At 45.9% G+C, this 13,576-nt stretch overlaps 1 protein-coding gene across 7 annotated transcripts in view; it reads right to left on the reverse strand.

Moving 5' to 3' along the window:
• The window catches only part of LOC139101239 (uncharacterized), a 212,343-nt gene that overhangs the window by 155,335 nt on the left and 43,432 nt on the right, over positions 1 to 13,576 (reverse strand). For 2 of the 7 annotated variants that reach the window (XM_070654275.1, XM_070654271.1), the window contains exon 1: positions 1,046 to 8,094. The exons of the other annotated variants lie outside the window; for them this stretch is intronic. The gene's annotated coding sequence lies outside the window, so the exon portion shown is untranslated. Of the gene's footprint in view, positions 1 to 1,045; positions 8,095 to 13,576 lie in introns of those variants that run through there. 7 annotated transcript variants of the gene reach the window in all.

Here is a 13,576-nt window from a genome sequence, read left to right on the forward strand (position 1 = left end):
TATATTTTTTTTTTTCTTTTCACCGCCGAGATCGACCCTCGCGACTTCGCGAACACGGTCACTCCGCCAGCCGGCCGGAAATCCGGGACGCGTTCGTGATTTATATACCTAATGCGGCCTACGGGCAGCTTCTAAATCCGATTTTCTGAAGTCTGGATTCGTTAGTCAGTGATATCACGTCCCCGCGCTCGATCGAACAGTCGTATCATAATGGACGTGGCGGCACACCGTGACTACGAACACGGGGGGGCCGTCGGTGGCGTGTCGGCGGCGCGCGGAGGGAGGAAAACGAGCTTTCCCGGAAATCTCGCGAATTCGATCCATAAATAAGCCCGCGGAGGCCTATCTCCGCAATCTAACGAACTTGTAACCCTAAAATACTCCAGGAATAGCTCCTCGTCACGAAGTCTCCCGTGGCACCGCGGGAGGCAAAGCTTCCCACCCCGGCTCGCCTCCTCGCGGCTCTGCGGTTTTATATACACGATATAATGTACGCGATATAATCGATAGCAGGCATTCCGGCGAGATGAGAAGCCGTCGAGGGGCGTTGTCGCTATCTCGCGCGGGATCTCGATGGGGCAAAGTCAGAGATGAGCGCCGATGACGAGAGAACGCGGGGATCGCCGATCACTTATGAAAGCGACGGGCCGACATTTCCCTCCCTCTTCGAAAATTATATTCCAAGTAACGAAAAATTCCGATAATGAGTCTACCGTTATCGCTCGAATCGAGACATAAATCTCATAAATATCGAAGATTAAATCAATGTGCACGCGGGTGAATTAGCGAACGGCAGACAAATGTGTTTACGCGACGAAATTCGCTGCAATTTGTTTTCGTAAAAAATTAATTTTTTTTTAATCGACACTAGAGACTGCAGAGAGCGCGCTTCAGATTATTAGATTCGGACATTAATCAGTTATATTATTTTTGTGAAATAATTTTTTTTTATTTTTTTTTAATAATTAATTATATTAATTTTTAATTTTATTCGAGATAATTACAATTGAATAATCTACTAACGGCGTATTGTCGGTTTACTTACATTGGTATTTTCCGGTTAGGTTAAGTTGTTTGCCATCTTTTCGTCCGTCCGTCCATCCTTCCGTCCCTCCTTCCCTCCTTCCGTGGCAGTACTCTGGATTATCCTTTTTTTTATAATCACTATCACTGTCACTGACACTATCACTCGAGAGACGAATATACGACGGGGAATTATCGCGGTGCTTTTTTACGATTTAAATTAAAATTTGCGACGAACGATTATATGTTTTATAAGTCTGCACTCGCGATGTTCGTACCGTTCCTTACTTCCACCGGGTCTTCTCTTTACGCGCGAGAAAGTTACTGTTCATCCGCTACGCGCGGGTTCTCGGCCGGCCGGCCGGCCGGCCGACACGGGCCCGTCCCAAGCTCTGGCACAGCTCCGGATGCACTTTACATGAGATACACGCACAGACAATGAGACGTAGAACGAGGTCCAAGAGTCACTGGCGCCAAGCGGCGAATGAGACTGCCGCCGCGATAATGTCCAACGCGTAGCACGAACGTTTCAGATGAATTGTTCCCCGCGCACTTTATCTTCCGCGAGTGTAGAAATCACGTCTTCGAAACGGGATGGGGTATCCCGGGCCGCGACGAAGAAGACGTGCGAGGTACGGGTCTCACGTTCCGACAGTGGCGGTTGCCGGAACCTGCCGAAGAAAATTTTTAGCGGGAGCCGGTCCGGAAATGCCCGACGTAACTCTCGGCGCAATTCACGTCGGACGCTCCGCGCGCTCCGCCGGCGCCATAACCTTTTCTTCCCGGAGCGCTTTTTCTCGGAGCACGAAACGAGGCACAGAACGACGCCTCGGATAACTCGGAGGTGCACGAAACGATCGTCCGTTACCGAGTCAACGGCGACACTTATTTTTACGCGAGACTTCCTATCCGCGGCTCGGAAATACGCGTAGTTGCGGAGCGACTGAAAACACGTCCGCGCGCCCGAGCCTCCGCAGCTAGACTGAAGTGGCCGTTGGAGATTTCGGTTGTTGCAACTTGCAAGAAAAGAGAGAACCGCGAAGGAGTGAGACAGTCGATAGGCCCGATCGCTGATTGGACGTTGTCCATCACGCGAGAACTAGACCGAGCCAGCGCGGAGTTCTCGGAACTCCAGCTCGACACCGAGCTGGTCTAAAAAAAACGTAAACAAATCCGCTCGGCGAGCTCGAGACGTCTTCCAAAACAAATCGTGCTCGATGGTCAAGCGTGTTTTTTCAAGAACGATTCACCAGCCGTTACTTTCGAGCTCTCAACTCGTCGTCGTTATAAAACTTTTATTCGAGCGAGCCCCAAAAATATTAAATCTTTTTCTGTTTCTTAAAAAAATCTTTTCTTTTTTTTTTTTTTTTTAATTAAACAGAATGTAGTATCGCAGTGAACCAATTCACGCGTAACGCAACTATTTTTTTAGATAGAATTTAGACTTGTTCGATCAAGCCCAACGATTGTAATCACAATTGCACGTAAATAAAATTACTTATGCTTGTGAAAATAACGTAATATTCTCTTATCTGTATTTCCTTCTATTGTCCTTTTTACATTTTTCAGTTTCAATTGGAAAATTGATATGGAGAATCGAATCGAAACGAAAACGTCGGTCTAGATATATATCTTTTACGGCGAAAAGACGCAAGTAGATATTTATGTAATACCATCAGCCAGAGGAAGAGAAAGACACCGAAATGTATCAGATTTTGACAGACAAACAAAATGCAAAGTGGCCTGCACTCTAGACAAATAATATGCATAAATCTACATATTGCGTAAAAGTTTTGCAAATCTTGCGGCGCAATCCGGGCGAGAAATAAAATCACCGAAACCGCCGCTCCGCAAAGTGCGCGCTCGAGATGGTACGTCAATCTGCATTAAAGTTCAGCGTATCGCCTAATCCAAGGAAAAGCGCCTTCGCGCGGTAATCCGCGACGTGCGCGAAAGGAAAAGAAAAAAAAACACACAAAAAAAAGAATTCCCGGCAAAAGTTTACAAAAATCGGACATTAACGTCGTTTAGCGGGTTGTAGCGGAGTAAAAACAGAGGTCTACCTTTTCTGTAATTCCCGTTTCGACAGCGGCCCTCAATTACACGGCAATTTTAACTCTATTCCACGGCAGTTTACCCGCGCAATTCCGCACGACGTGTCTCCACTCGAGTCGAGAGAGAAAGAGAAAGAGAGAGAGAGAGTCTAACGCTTTTCTGTAAGCCGTATCCCGTTACAAAATATTGTTACGCATTTGTCACCATAAACACATTTCTGAAGTGCTTTACTCGTCGTTGTAAAGGAAAGCCGCGTGACAGTAGCGACTGTGCATCTTCGCCCGGCACAAGTGTACCGGGTTACCTGCGTTTCTCTCCGGCGCACTCCGTGTATGCATCCGCGCGCACAATGCTCCGCCAGTATGCGGCATTAGACTTTCACGTATTCACGCGGGACGCCGTGGTACCGCAGGAAGCATACAAGCCCATAATACCGGCTTGCAGTACATGCAATATGTACCGTTGCGACGTATCACGATGTTACGCGAATAAGTGTGTGCACGCGCGCCGTACGGCACACCTGCGTACGTACCGTATAGACGACACCCAGCCCGTTACTTCCACTTAATAATACCCATATACAGGACCGATTTGTAAGATGTGATTTACGCGTTACTTCTCGCGCCTTCCGGCAACCGCGATACATCCTCGGGACACGTAAGGGCCGCTTAAACCATCGGCGATCAAATTTAACAGCCGGTGACAGCGAAATAGGAAAAAAAGTCAGCATTTCCGAAACGGCGAATAATTAATTAGCGAGAGACCGGTATTGTCTTACGTGTAATTGATTGCGAAAATTGATGACGAAATATCGCCACTCTCGTTCGATTCGCTTAACGATGAGTTAATAATTATTTAAAAAATTATTTTAAAAACTGAAATATATGTATATATATATTTTTTTTTTTTATTTAATCATTGGAACGGTTTGATTTTAGTTAGCAATAAACTCGTGGACTTCATCTTGGTATTATTCGAGTGGAAATGAAACCGCGTCGGGTTGATCAGTCGAGCTCGATACAAAGGCTCGATATTAAGGGATATTCATGTCACGAAGTCGGCCAAAAAAAAAAAAAAGAAAGGAGAAAGAAAGAATGCGTATATAGTTCAAGAGCGAGGAGGGAAAACTTAGTGACGAGTAACAATGGCTTTTTGTCAGCCTACCACGAGCCTCGGCGCACTCCGGCAATATGAGCACGAGAACCCTAGATCATCCGGTGGCCTCTTCATTCCTCTCCAAAAGCCTATCGATATATTGGCATATCGATGCAGCGTACATGTAACTTCTCGCCTTTGTACGGATTTGGGTCAACTTTCTTGAGAGAGCCAATATCGCGTCCCGTTTTTCTATTCTTTCCAAGAATGTCAAGACACGTCCAATGACATTGACATTTCGAAGCTTTTATCGAAGACGTTAAATATTCAAATAATCGAAGCTCTGCTTAAAATTAAATTTACAAAAAAAAAAAAAAAAGATAAAAATTTTTATACGTGTAATTCCGTAATTTTAAAGTAACTACGAAATTGTCGACTTTAGTCTTCACAGCTGACGACTCCTTTTAAAATTATATGCGAGATTTGTCAAAAAGCTGCCATGGGGACGCGTACGCCGGCTCGGGCGACGTTTTCTTGTCACGTGAGGAAGTTTCCAAGTAACGGATGGTGGCGGCTTCTTTGTCATTCCGAACGGTGAAAAGGCCGCGTCGGCTCTAACTCTTCCGTCAGCCCGCGTCATTTCTTTTCAGACGAGATTTCGGCGAGCGATAAGAGAGCGAAACTCGCGACTGAGTCTTTAAGAGCCTCTCGGCGCGTTCAATATCGTCGGGTTTAATATAAAAGACGACAAGCGTCGCGGGAGCTACTTTGCGCATCCAGGTCGTTCTATTTTTTTTTTTTTCTTTTTCCAGGGCAATCCGGTGCAATGTCAAATGTTAGCAGCGTCAAACCATCTCGCGTTCCTAACAAGTTTTTATCGACAATGCCGCCGGTCTGACTGCTCGCTCGTTCGCATCGATAAATAAATAAAATATGATTACGCGGTAATAATGAAAATATGAGAAGAAATAATTTTCCTGGCAAATATCGCGAAGAAAGAAAACTGCGTTGCAGTGAATTTCGCAGCTCCAAACCTTCATACGAAACTCTTAATGCACGTTTCCAAGGAAACAATTAAATAATTACTATCCATGACGAAAGTAATTTACACACAGCTGCAACAGCGTTGCGTGCAACAATTTTTTTTGAGAGAACGAATCGGTATCGCATCTCTTTCACTTACCCGCATGGAAATCGATTATTATAGCCAGTCGCTCGCTCCGACAGCCGCCGACAATTTCATTCCGGCGGTTACTCAACCAATACCCTGCGCGTCTCTCTCCGATCGTTTCTCCTGATCATCATGTTTCCGCGTTTGGGAATCCGCACACGAGCCGTACGTCCCGCCTAAGGCTCAATTATTCCAAATGGAACGAGATTTCGCGAACCCGCCCCGCGGCACGCATGGATTTTATTCCGCGGAAGTGAGCGAGTTTTATCTCGTTCGCGGGCGTTTATCTCGGTGCGTTATCCTTTCCGAAAGGATCAGAAGCCGCGGGAGCCCGCGCGATATGCGAGTTTCGGCGACGGTAAATCCGGGCCGTGCTTCCTTCGATTTATGCGATCCACGAGAGGCTCGGCAAGCGCGACGAGATTTGCGCGAGCGGAGGAAGACGCGCCAGCGTAACGGCCCGCGCGGTGTCGGTAGAATTTACAACGGGTATGCATACGTCTCGCGCAACGTGGCCGCGTGTGTAACTATCGTATTCCCCGTAACACGACGCATTTGGATTACACCGGGCGTTATGAGCGCCACGGCCGAGCCACTGCCAGCGATGGCACGCGTGCGTGTACGCACGCACGTGCGAGTATCACGCGAACGTGTTCCCAACACAGCGGGACTTATTTCACGGCGGACAATTAGCGAGATATTTATGTGGTTTGCACGGCACGCCACCGTCCGCCAGCGGTGTCTAATGCAACAGGGCGCACACGCGTGTACATACAACGCTCGCTGTAACGCGAATCCTGTCGGTGAACCACGGCTGCTGCGCGACACGCCGATGAATATGGTAACGTTACCATCACGCAACGGCGTGGCGCAATTAAGACTACTCGCGGCGATGGTTTATCAAGCGGCGCGCGGATTAATAAATCGCCGGATACGCTTAGATCGCTGACCCTGTTCACCGTCATACTACCCTGCCGCGGCCCTCGTTCCGTCTAACGTCTCGCCGGCACGGATGGCGCAATTAATCCGCGGGATTACAAAGCGCGATGTCGGAAAGAACGAGTCGTCTTCGCGACTATTTAAATGGCCGGAAATAGCGTTACCGCCGGGCGGAGCGAAATAAGGCAAAAGAACGCGACTTTGTCTCGGGGTCTCATTCAACCCGGAAACATACCGGCTTTCCCGTTCCCTCGCCTGTTCGTCAACAACGTCGCACCAATTTGTCAGCGCCTTGGAAGCGCCCCCATTCCAAACGGTCCTTCTCCTTTCAGCTTCAACGGCAGCCCGGCCTCGCGGCGGCTACCCACCTTCCTCTCTCTCCCCCCTCGGGGATTTAACGAACCGCATTTTCACGGTGGCGGTGACACGTCGTCGTTCCGAAGACGAGAAGCCACGAAGAAATGGTCAGGGCTTTGTCAACCTCGGCGGCCATACCGCCCGGCTCTGCCCGACGAGTAGAATTTCTTACCTCAAGTCAGCCCGAGAATTCGCGCACGTCTCTCGCAAGACGCGAGGTCGATGCATAATAGTTCGCTTAATCGTCGGCGAAAACTCGTTTAACTCGAGCAGCGTTAAAATAAAATTAAAATAAAATAAAGAACGTCGCGGTGTCTATATGACGTTTCGTTTGTCCGTCGAGCGCGACTCGTACACGTACACGGTTTAATAAAATTTTTAACGGGCAGCTCGTCAAACTTATTGTGATTTCTTAAATTTTTTTAAATAGTTTAACTCGAGGATTTTCGACGAAAGATGAGTATCGGTTGCGTTTCCAAGTAGAACAGCGAATCCGAGGAAATTACGTACCTATCTACCGTCGTTCGTCGAGGTATTGTTTTCGGAAGTTACACTCGTTAGACCGGACAATGAAGATTTGTTCGCAAGCAAACGTGGCGTGCGAGGCAGCAGCGTCTCGTCATGCGAGCATTTCTGAAACGTTGGAGCTCCATTGTGCTTCACTGTTAGGAGATTCAAGGGGTTAAACCATCAAGCCTGAACGATATCGCGTTATAACGTGTACCGTTGTATCCGAATTACAAAGAGGAAAAAAAAAAAGAAAAAAAAAAAACCCCCTTGCTCTACCCTCGGCGTCTTTATGAAGACAGATGTAAATAACGCGAAAAATGAGAAGAGATTAACGTTTCCAAGTAACGCTGCCTCACGACGGCGTGCTTAACATTCTATTTTACGCGAGTGGTCCTCGCAGCGTATACATTTTCTCCTATCGATCGTAAAGCTGCATGCACAGCGTGTTAACTGCTAATCGAAGAGTGCTGAAATATATTCCAACGCGCAGGGAGCCGATGTCGCGTGTTATTTCACGCGGATGCAGGCGCAGGCGGCGCAAACAGCCGCGGCAAAACAACAAAAGTAATATTTGTATACGGCACAGGTGCAACTAGCCGCATTGTGTAACGAACGATTTCCAGCGGAGACACATCGGCGTGATTTGACTTATTGAACTTACTCATTACGCGGATTTATCGAAATCCAATCTACGTCCTGTTTACGATGCTCTCGCGGTATGGAAATCGATTCGTATAGTTAAATTACCCGTTGGCGATAACGTCGTTGATGACGGAGTGGCCCGCGTAAGATAAATGAGCGTTTGCGATCGTAAAACCTGATAAGAGAAATATAACAATCGCCCCCCTCCCCCTTCGCCTCCTCTCGAAAACACCGACCGCGGCGTACGTCCACAATTTTTTGTTTAATATCGTCAATCCCCCCTCGTTCTTTTTTTTCTTTTTTTTTTTTTTAATATCGGATATAACGCGACGAGACGGCTGCAGCTACAGCGACTTCGTGATTGATTTAGCGTTCTCGGATGGAGGATTTTGCGCGATTTAATTAGCTCCGTGTTCCGCGAGCTATATCCATTTGATGCATTTTAGCGATTAATAGGTAATTATACGCGTCATGAAATATATTGATCAAAGTAGAGCGCAGAAGTAGAGATTTGAACGACATAATTGGTTCGTTTATACGGAACAACCTAGTTTTTGCTGCTTGTTAAATCTTATTAAAGAAGAGTTAGTTACAGTTACATTAGTGCATGTATAATTACGTGTACAGTAATTTCAAAGCCGTTCGACGGTTCTTTCCTGCGCAATATTGGATTGCCTCTGCGTGTTTGTATTTTTAACTTGCGCGCCAATTATTCTTTTGCGCAAAAAGGACTACTAATAAAAAGTTATAAATAAAATTAAAGGCTTTTAGTTAATTTTTAACAATATTTAACGAAACTCAATTCGCCGCGATTAAAGGGATTTTAAACAAATCGCAAAAGCTAAAACAATCTGTGTATCAATTTACCATAACGTTGTTAGAAGACGGGAATGTAGTTTTAATTTTTATAATATTTTATCGGCAAATAATCCGCAAAATTTTATTGGTTTAAATATAAATTGATTTTACCTTCGCTCTAAATAAAGTTAAATTATGCGAGCCTCGATACCGGAGGAACTCGATTTCATTCGATATTTTTCACGAGCAGGAACGGGAGGAGCAGGAAGCTCGGTTGATTTGAAACAGCAGATTCGTTCGGAGTGTCCTTCTCTCCGATCACTTCCGATTTCGCGACACCTTGCTGAATCGCAAGACAACGTCGGATATGTTGATGAAGTCTGACAGAACCGTCGGTGTAGCGGTTCCCGTTGAGAATCAAACTCTAGGTTACTCAAACTCTGGCAAAGGCTAAGGATGACGACGGCGGCGACGACGACAATGATAACGGCGACGACAGGATCTCTGTACCTCAGATTGAATCTGCACAGATCGGTTAAGAGGAGGCAGCCTCGGGGTAGACCGATAACAGGAGAGGGAGGGTCAATGGGTACGAGAGGGCGGGGAGGAGGGAGAGGAAGGGGGTTGCACGAGCCTGAAAACGTGGAAGCTGCAGAACGGTCGAGGAAAGGAGGTCAACGACGTCCTTAAGGATTTCGACGAACTCGAACGAACGGGTCTTGGACTCGGGAATGCCATCGTCGCCCGACGTTATCCCGTGAAGTATGAAGGTAAAGAAAGAGAGGGGGAGACAAGAGGGTAAAAGACGGAGGAGACATTGAGATGGAAGTCGAAGACGGCGACCGGGGGGAGAGATCCGGAGGAGCGGGAAGCGAGAAGCATCCTTCGACGGACCATGAGTACCTGGGCTCCCGCGGGATCTGACGCTGACCGAAAGCCAGAAATAGAAGAGAAAAGGCGAAGCGAGACTAAAGCGATACGACAAGAGAGTAGCCGAACGTCGTGGAAGGGCGTGCTGGAATTGGAATGAGAGAGCAGACGTTGCAAAGAAAAATGCAAAATTCCTCTCCTTTCTGTCGGCGATTCCGATCGACGTTCCTTCTCTTTTAGTGCAGCCCGTCGCAACAGCTTGTCACGAACAATTATATTTAAAGATCGTTTTTATGTTCGCAAAATAGATACTGGTTAAGATTTTTCTGAATTTCCTATAATTATTAAAGACGCGATATAGCTGTATTTCAAGTAATATACAATAATGGAAGTAAGTAATATCGCAATAACTGTTGAATACCTTTTCAATAATCGGAAATTTTAAGAAACGTTACTTTTTTCCTATTGTAAAAATAAAAAAAAAAGAAAATGTAAAATTAAAAGAAAACTAGAATAATACAAAATCCAGAAACAAAGATAAAAAAAAACAGAGTGAACGGAGTAAAACGCGGATCTATCCCTCAACGCATCACGAGTACCTAAATTCCCACGGGATCCGACGCTGACCGGAAGCAAGAAATAAAAGAAAAGAAGACACAAGACTAAAGCGATACGACTCGGGAGTAGCTGAGCGTGGAAGAGAATAGAGAATAGGAATCGAAACGAGAGCAGCAGTTTTACACGAAAAACACGAAATTCTCCTCATTTCCTCAGGTCGCCGTCGACAATTCCGATCGACATTTCCTCTCTTTTTGCGACAATCGTCGCGGCGCTTGCCGTGAAAAATTACGTTAGTGGATCGTTTCTCATGGTGAGTGGCTGTAAGGACATCGTTTGGGTACCAAGAGACAGAAAGGGTCGCGGGAGTACGAAACAAAAATAGCAGCAGGTTAAAGGTAAAACTTAAAACTAGATAAAATGAAAAACGGGGACTGTTCTTTAATGTAGCAAAATAAAAGTACAAAAAAAAAGAAAAAAGAAAAAAGACGTGAAACGCAAAATGGAATAAAATACAAAAGGATGAGGAATAAAATTGTTATCGCAAAGAAACTTTCAGAAAATTTTTTATCAGTTATTAGACAAAGTACGTTTTTCCAATTTGCACCCTTAAAGACTCGCACCTTTGTATTTTTAACTGAACAAGCGTCGAGATATATCAAATGACAATAACAGAAAAATAACACTAAGGATTAAAGTACTGAGAGAGCGGAACGAGAAACGCTGCTCGCCGTACGACACGTGTACCCGGAGCTCTCTCGTGGGATTTGCGAGTGACCGGAAACGAGAAACAGAAAAGAGACAGCGAATCGAGGCTAAAGCGATATATCGGAACGACGTGCAGAAGAAAAAGAATGAAGTAGCGATCAATATGACGATCGCCGTTTCCACGGGCCGATAAACTCGATCCGTCCCTTTGCATCGCGCAATCTCTATGCAGAATTCCCATTCTACTCGCTCTACCAAACTTTATGACAAAGAGTAAATATTTAAATTTCCTTGCATACGCGCACAAAACATATTGAATGCTCGGGATAGAGCGCGAGAGCGAAGAGAAAGGAAATTCGACGAACAGCATCGAAGATAGTGGAAACGAAACGGAGAGGGAAGGAACATTTTCGATAGGCAGGGGAGACGGGATTTCACGGTGGGCGAGCCAAGAAAAAGAAGCCGGTCGATGGTGGAAAGAAGAAGCGTATAATAAGTATATAGCAAAGGGCCAGAATCAAAACGATGAGATTCCACGATTCCTTTATTCCTCTCCGAGGAAATTCACCTTTGAATCGACAATGGTTTACGTATCGCGGCGAAATCTCGCCGCGGAAGAATAAACGGGCGGTTATGTCGAACGTGTTAAGGGCAAGAAAGGCGGGAGCAGATAAAGACGTCACGGGGGAAGATAAAAGACAAACTCGAAGAAAACGGAGCGGAACATCCTACGGCAGACCACGGACATCCGTGTAGTACGAGATCTCTTGCTGACCGAAAACCAGAACTAGAAGGTGGAGAGAGAGAGAGAGAGAGAAAGAGAACGAGGAAGAAGCCGAAGTCTAAGGCGACCAGAGTGGCGGAGTGTACGAAGGAAACGAGACGGCGGTCAACACCAGTAATTCCGACGACTGGTGTTTCCGTTGCCGATCTGACGGCTGATTCTGCGAAAACTTGTACCCCTTGATATTTTTTTTTTTTTTTTTGCTCACCCCGAAAATTGACGGTAGCAAAATTAACGCCGGCTATAATTCTTCCCAAAATAAAAAATTAACGGGGTCTACGTAGCGTGGGTCTCGCGTGAGACGTACAAGTTTACGAAATTAATAAAAATTGTAAGGAGAACGCGGGAAAAGGGCAAATATTCCGCGGCAAGATATGCAGCGGCGGAGTAATTATAAATCCCTTCGCGAGAACAGGCTGCGGTTTACGTAGCATTTTACGTGTATAAAATCGTACGCATAACTGTGGAACGGAAAAAGAGGTGAGGAGGGAGGGAGGGAGAGGGGGGAAAGAAGGGGGTGGTTACGGCAGCGCTGGTACAATGCGCGCAAGTTCGCGAAAGGAGAGGAAGTCTAGTGAAAAGGCGGAATAATTTACCGGTATGAACTGAATTCCGTCGTACAAGTTGGCAACTCCGCCCCGACATTTACGAAGGCTGCCAGCGTTAAAAGCGATATTCCGTAAGTATAGCCCAACTTTCGCCTTTGATACTCTTGGACCGTGCCCGTTCTACGCGCTCGCGCGCTACGCCGGGGCTACTAACAGCAACGAACTTTTCCGGAGGAACGAAGTTCAAGATGAAACCACTCGTCGAACACGCCCGAGTAATCCAAATAATCGACGTCCCGACGTGCATGCACTTCACTCGTGCCTCCGCGGAATATCGATTAGTCTCGGTGCCCCGATAACTCGATTCGACTTGTCGTATAACTTCTTTAAACACAGCCAACACGCCGCGCAGACGAAGCCCGCCACCGGTCCATCTCGCGACCCACTTGAATACACGTGAATTGCCATTTGCCAGCGGATGATCCGCCGTCGTTAAAATATAGGATTGAAACAGTATTATCGGAGCGAGCTTCGGTAAACCCGTTCGCATTGATATTACGTTATCTCAATGTTATCCAGTATTACGACGTAGGTCAAGAATCCGTTCAAATATCATCAATATTCATTGGAATATTTAATCTTCCACAGCCCGGTATTCTTTCAATATCGCCCCGTACTCTTTCCATTTCAGTATTTTTTTTTTGTATTGTTTTTTTTTTTTTCTTTCTTTCTTCTGTGACATATTGACGCAACTTATATTAATATTTTCAATAATTAATTAATATTACATTTCTAATATTATTAAAATAAATATTAACAAATACGTTGTGTATGTGTTAATTATAATTATAATGGATTAATGTTAATTATGTTAATTATAATGAATTATTATATTTTAAAAGAACTCGTAATAATTTTCCAGAATATAAACCTCCACGTTTTTACATTGTTTCAAGCTCAACGACCAGTTGTGTGCTTAGTGACTTCGTTAATGCAACTTTATACATGTCGTCTAGCAAGTCAGAAACGTACGTTACGGCGGAAGCGGAAACTTCTGCTCGCTAATCGGAAGAACAGTTCACGCCTGAAATCGACCCTGACTAGAGCCAGCGAAGCCCGACGAACCTCGGGAGTCACATTAACACTCTTAACATGGGCTCTCTATCGCGACTAATGGAGGTTCTCGGTTTCAAGCACAGCGGGCCACGGGTACGGTACTTAACTCGCGCGCCTATCTGCGATTACCATGAGAGAAGGCTGGGTACGAGAGGGTGCACGTGACCGCCGAGTGTTTGCCAAAAGCGTGATCCACTTCCGATTCCATTCGAGCGATCGCTAAGCACACGTTGCCGGTCAGATTAGCATACTTTGGTGAAGCGATCGAGAATTAGCGTCATCGCGAGATTCGAACATCGTTCTCGCGACAGTCTGGCCAGACACGAGTAAACGTGTTTCCAATATCCGAGAAGGGTGGCGATACCAATTGAAAGTCTTACGGTGATTACGGGCTACTAAACG

This window comes from Cardiocondyla obscurior, linkage group LG03 (assembly GCF_019399895.1).
Source record: "Cardiocondyla obscurior isolate alpha-2009 linkage group LG03, Cobs3.1, whole genome shotgun sequence".
NCBI lineage: Eukaryota > Metazoa > Arthropoda > Insecta > Hymenoptera > Formicidae > Cardiocondyla > Cardiocondyla obscurior.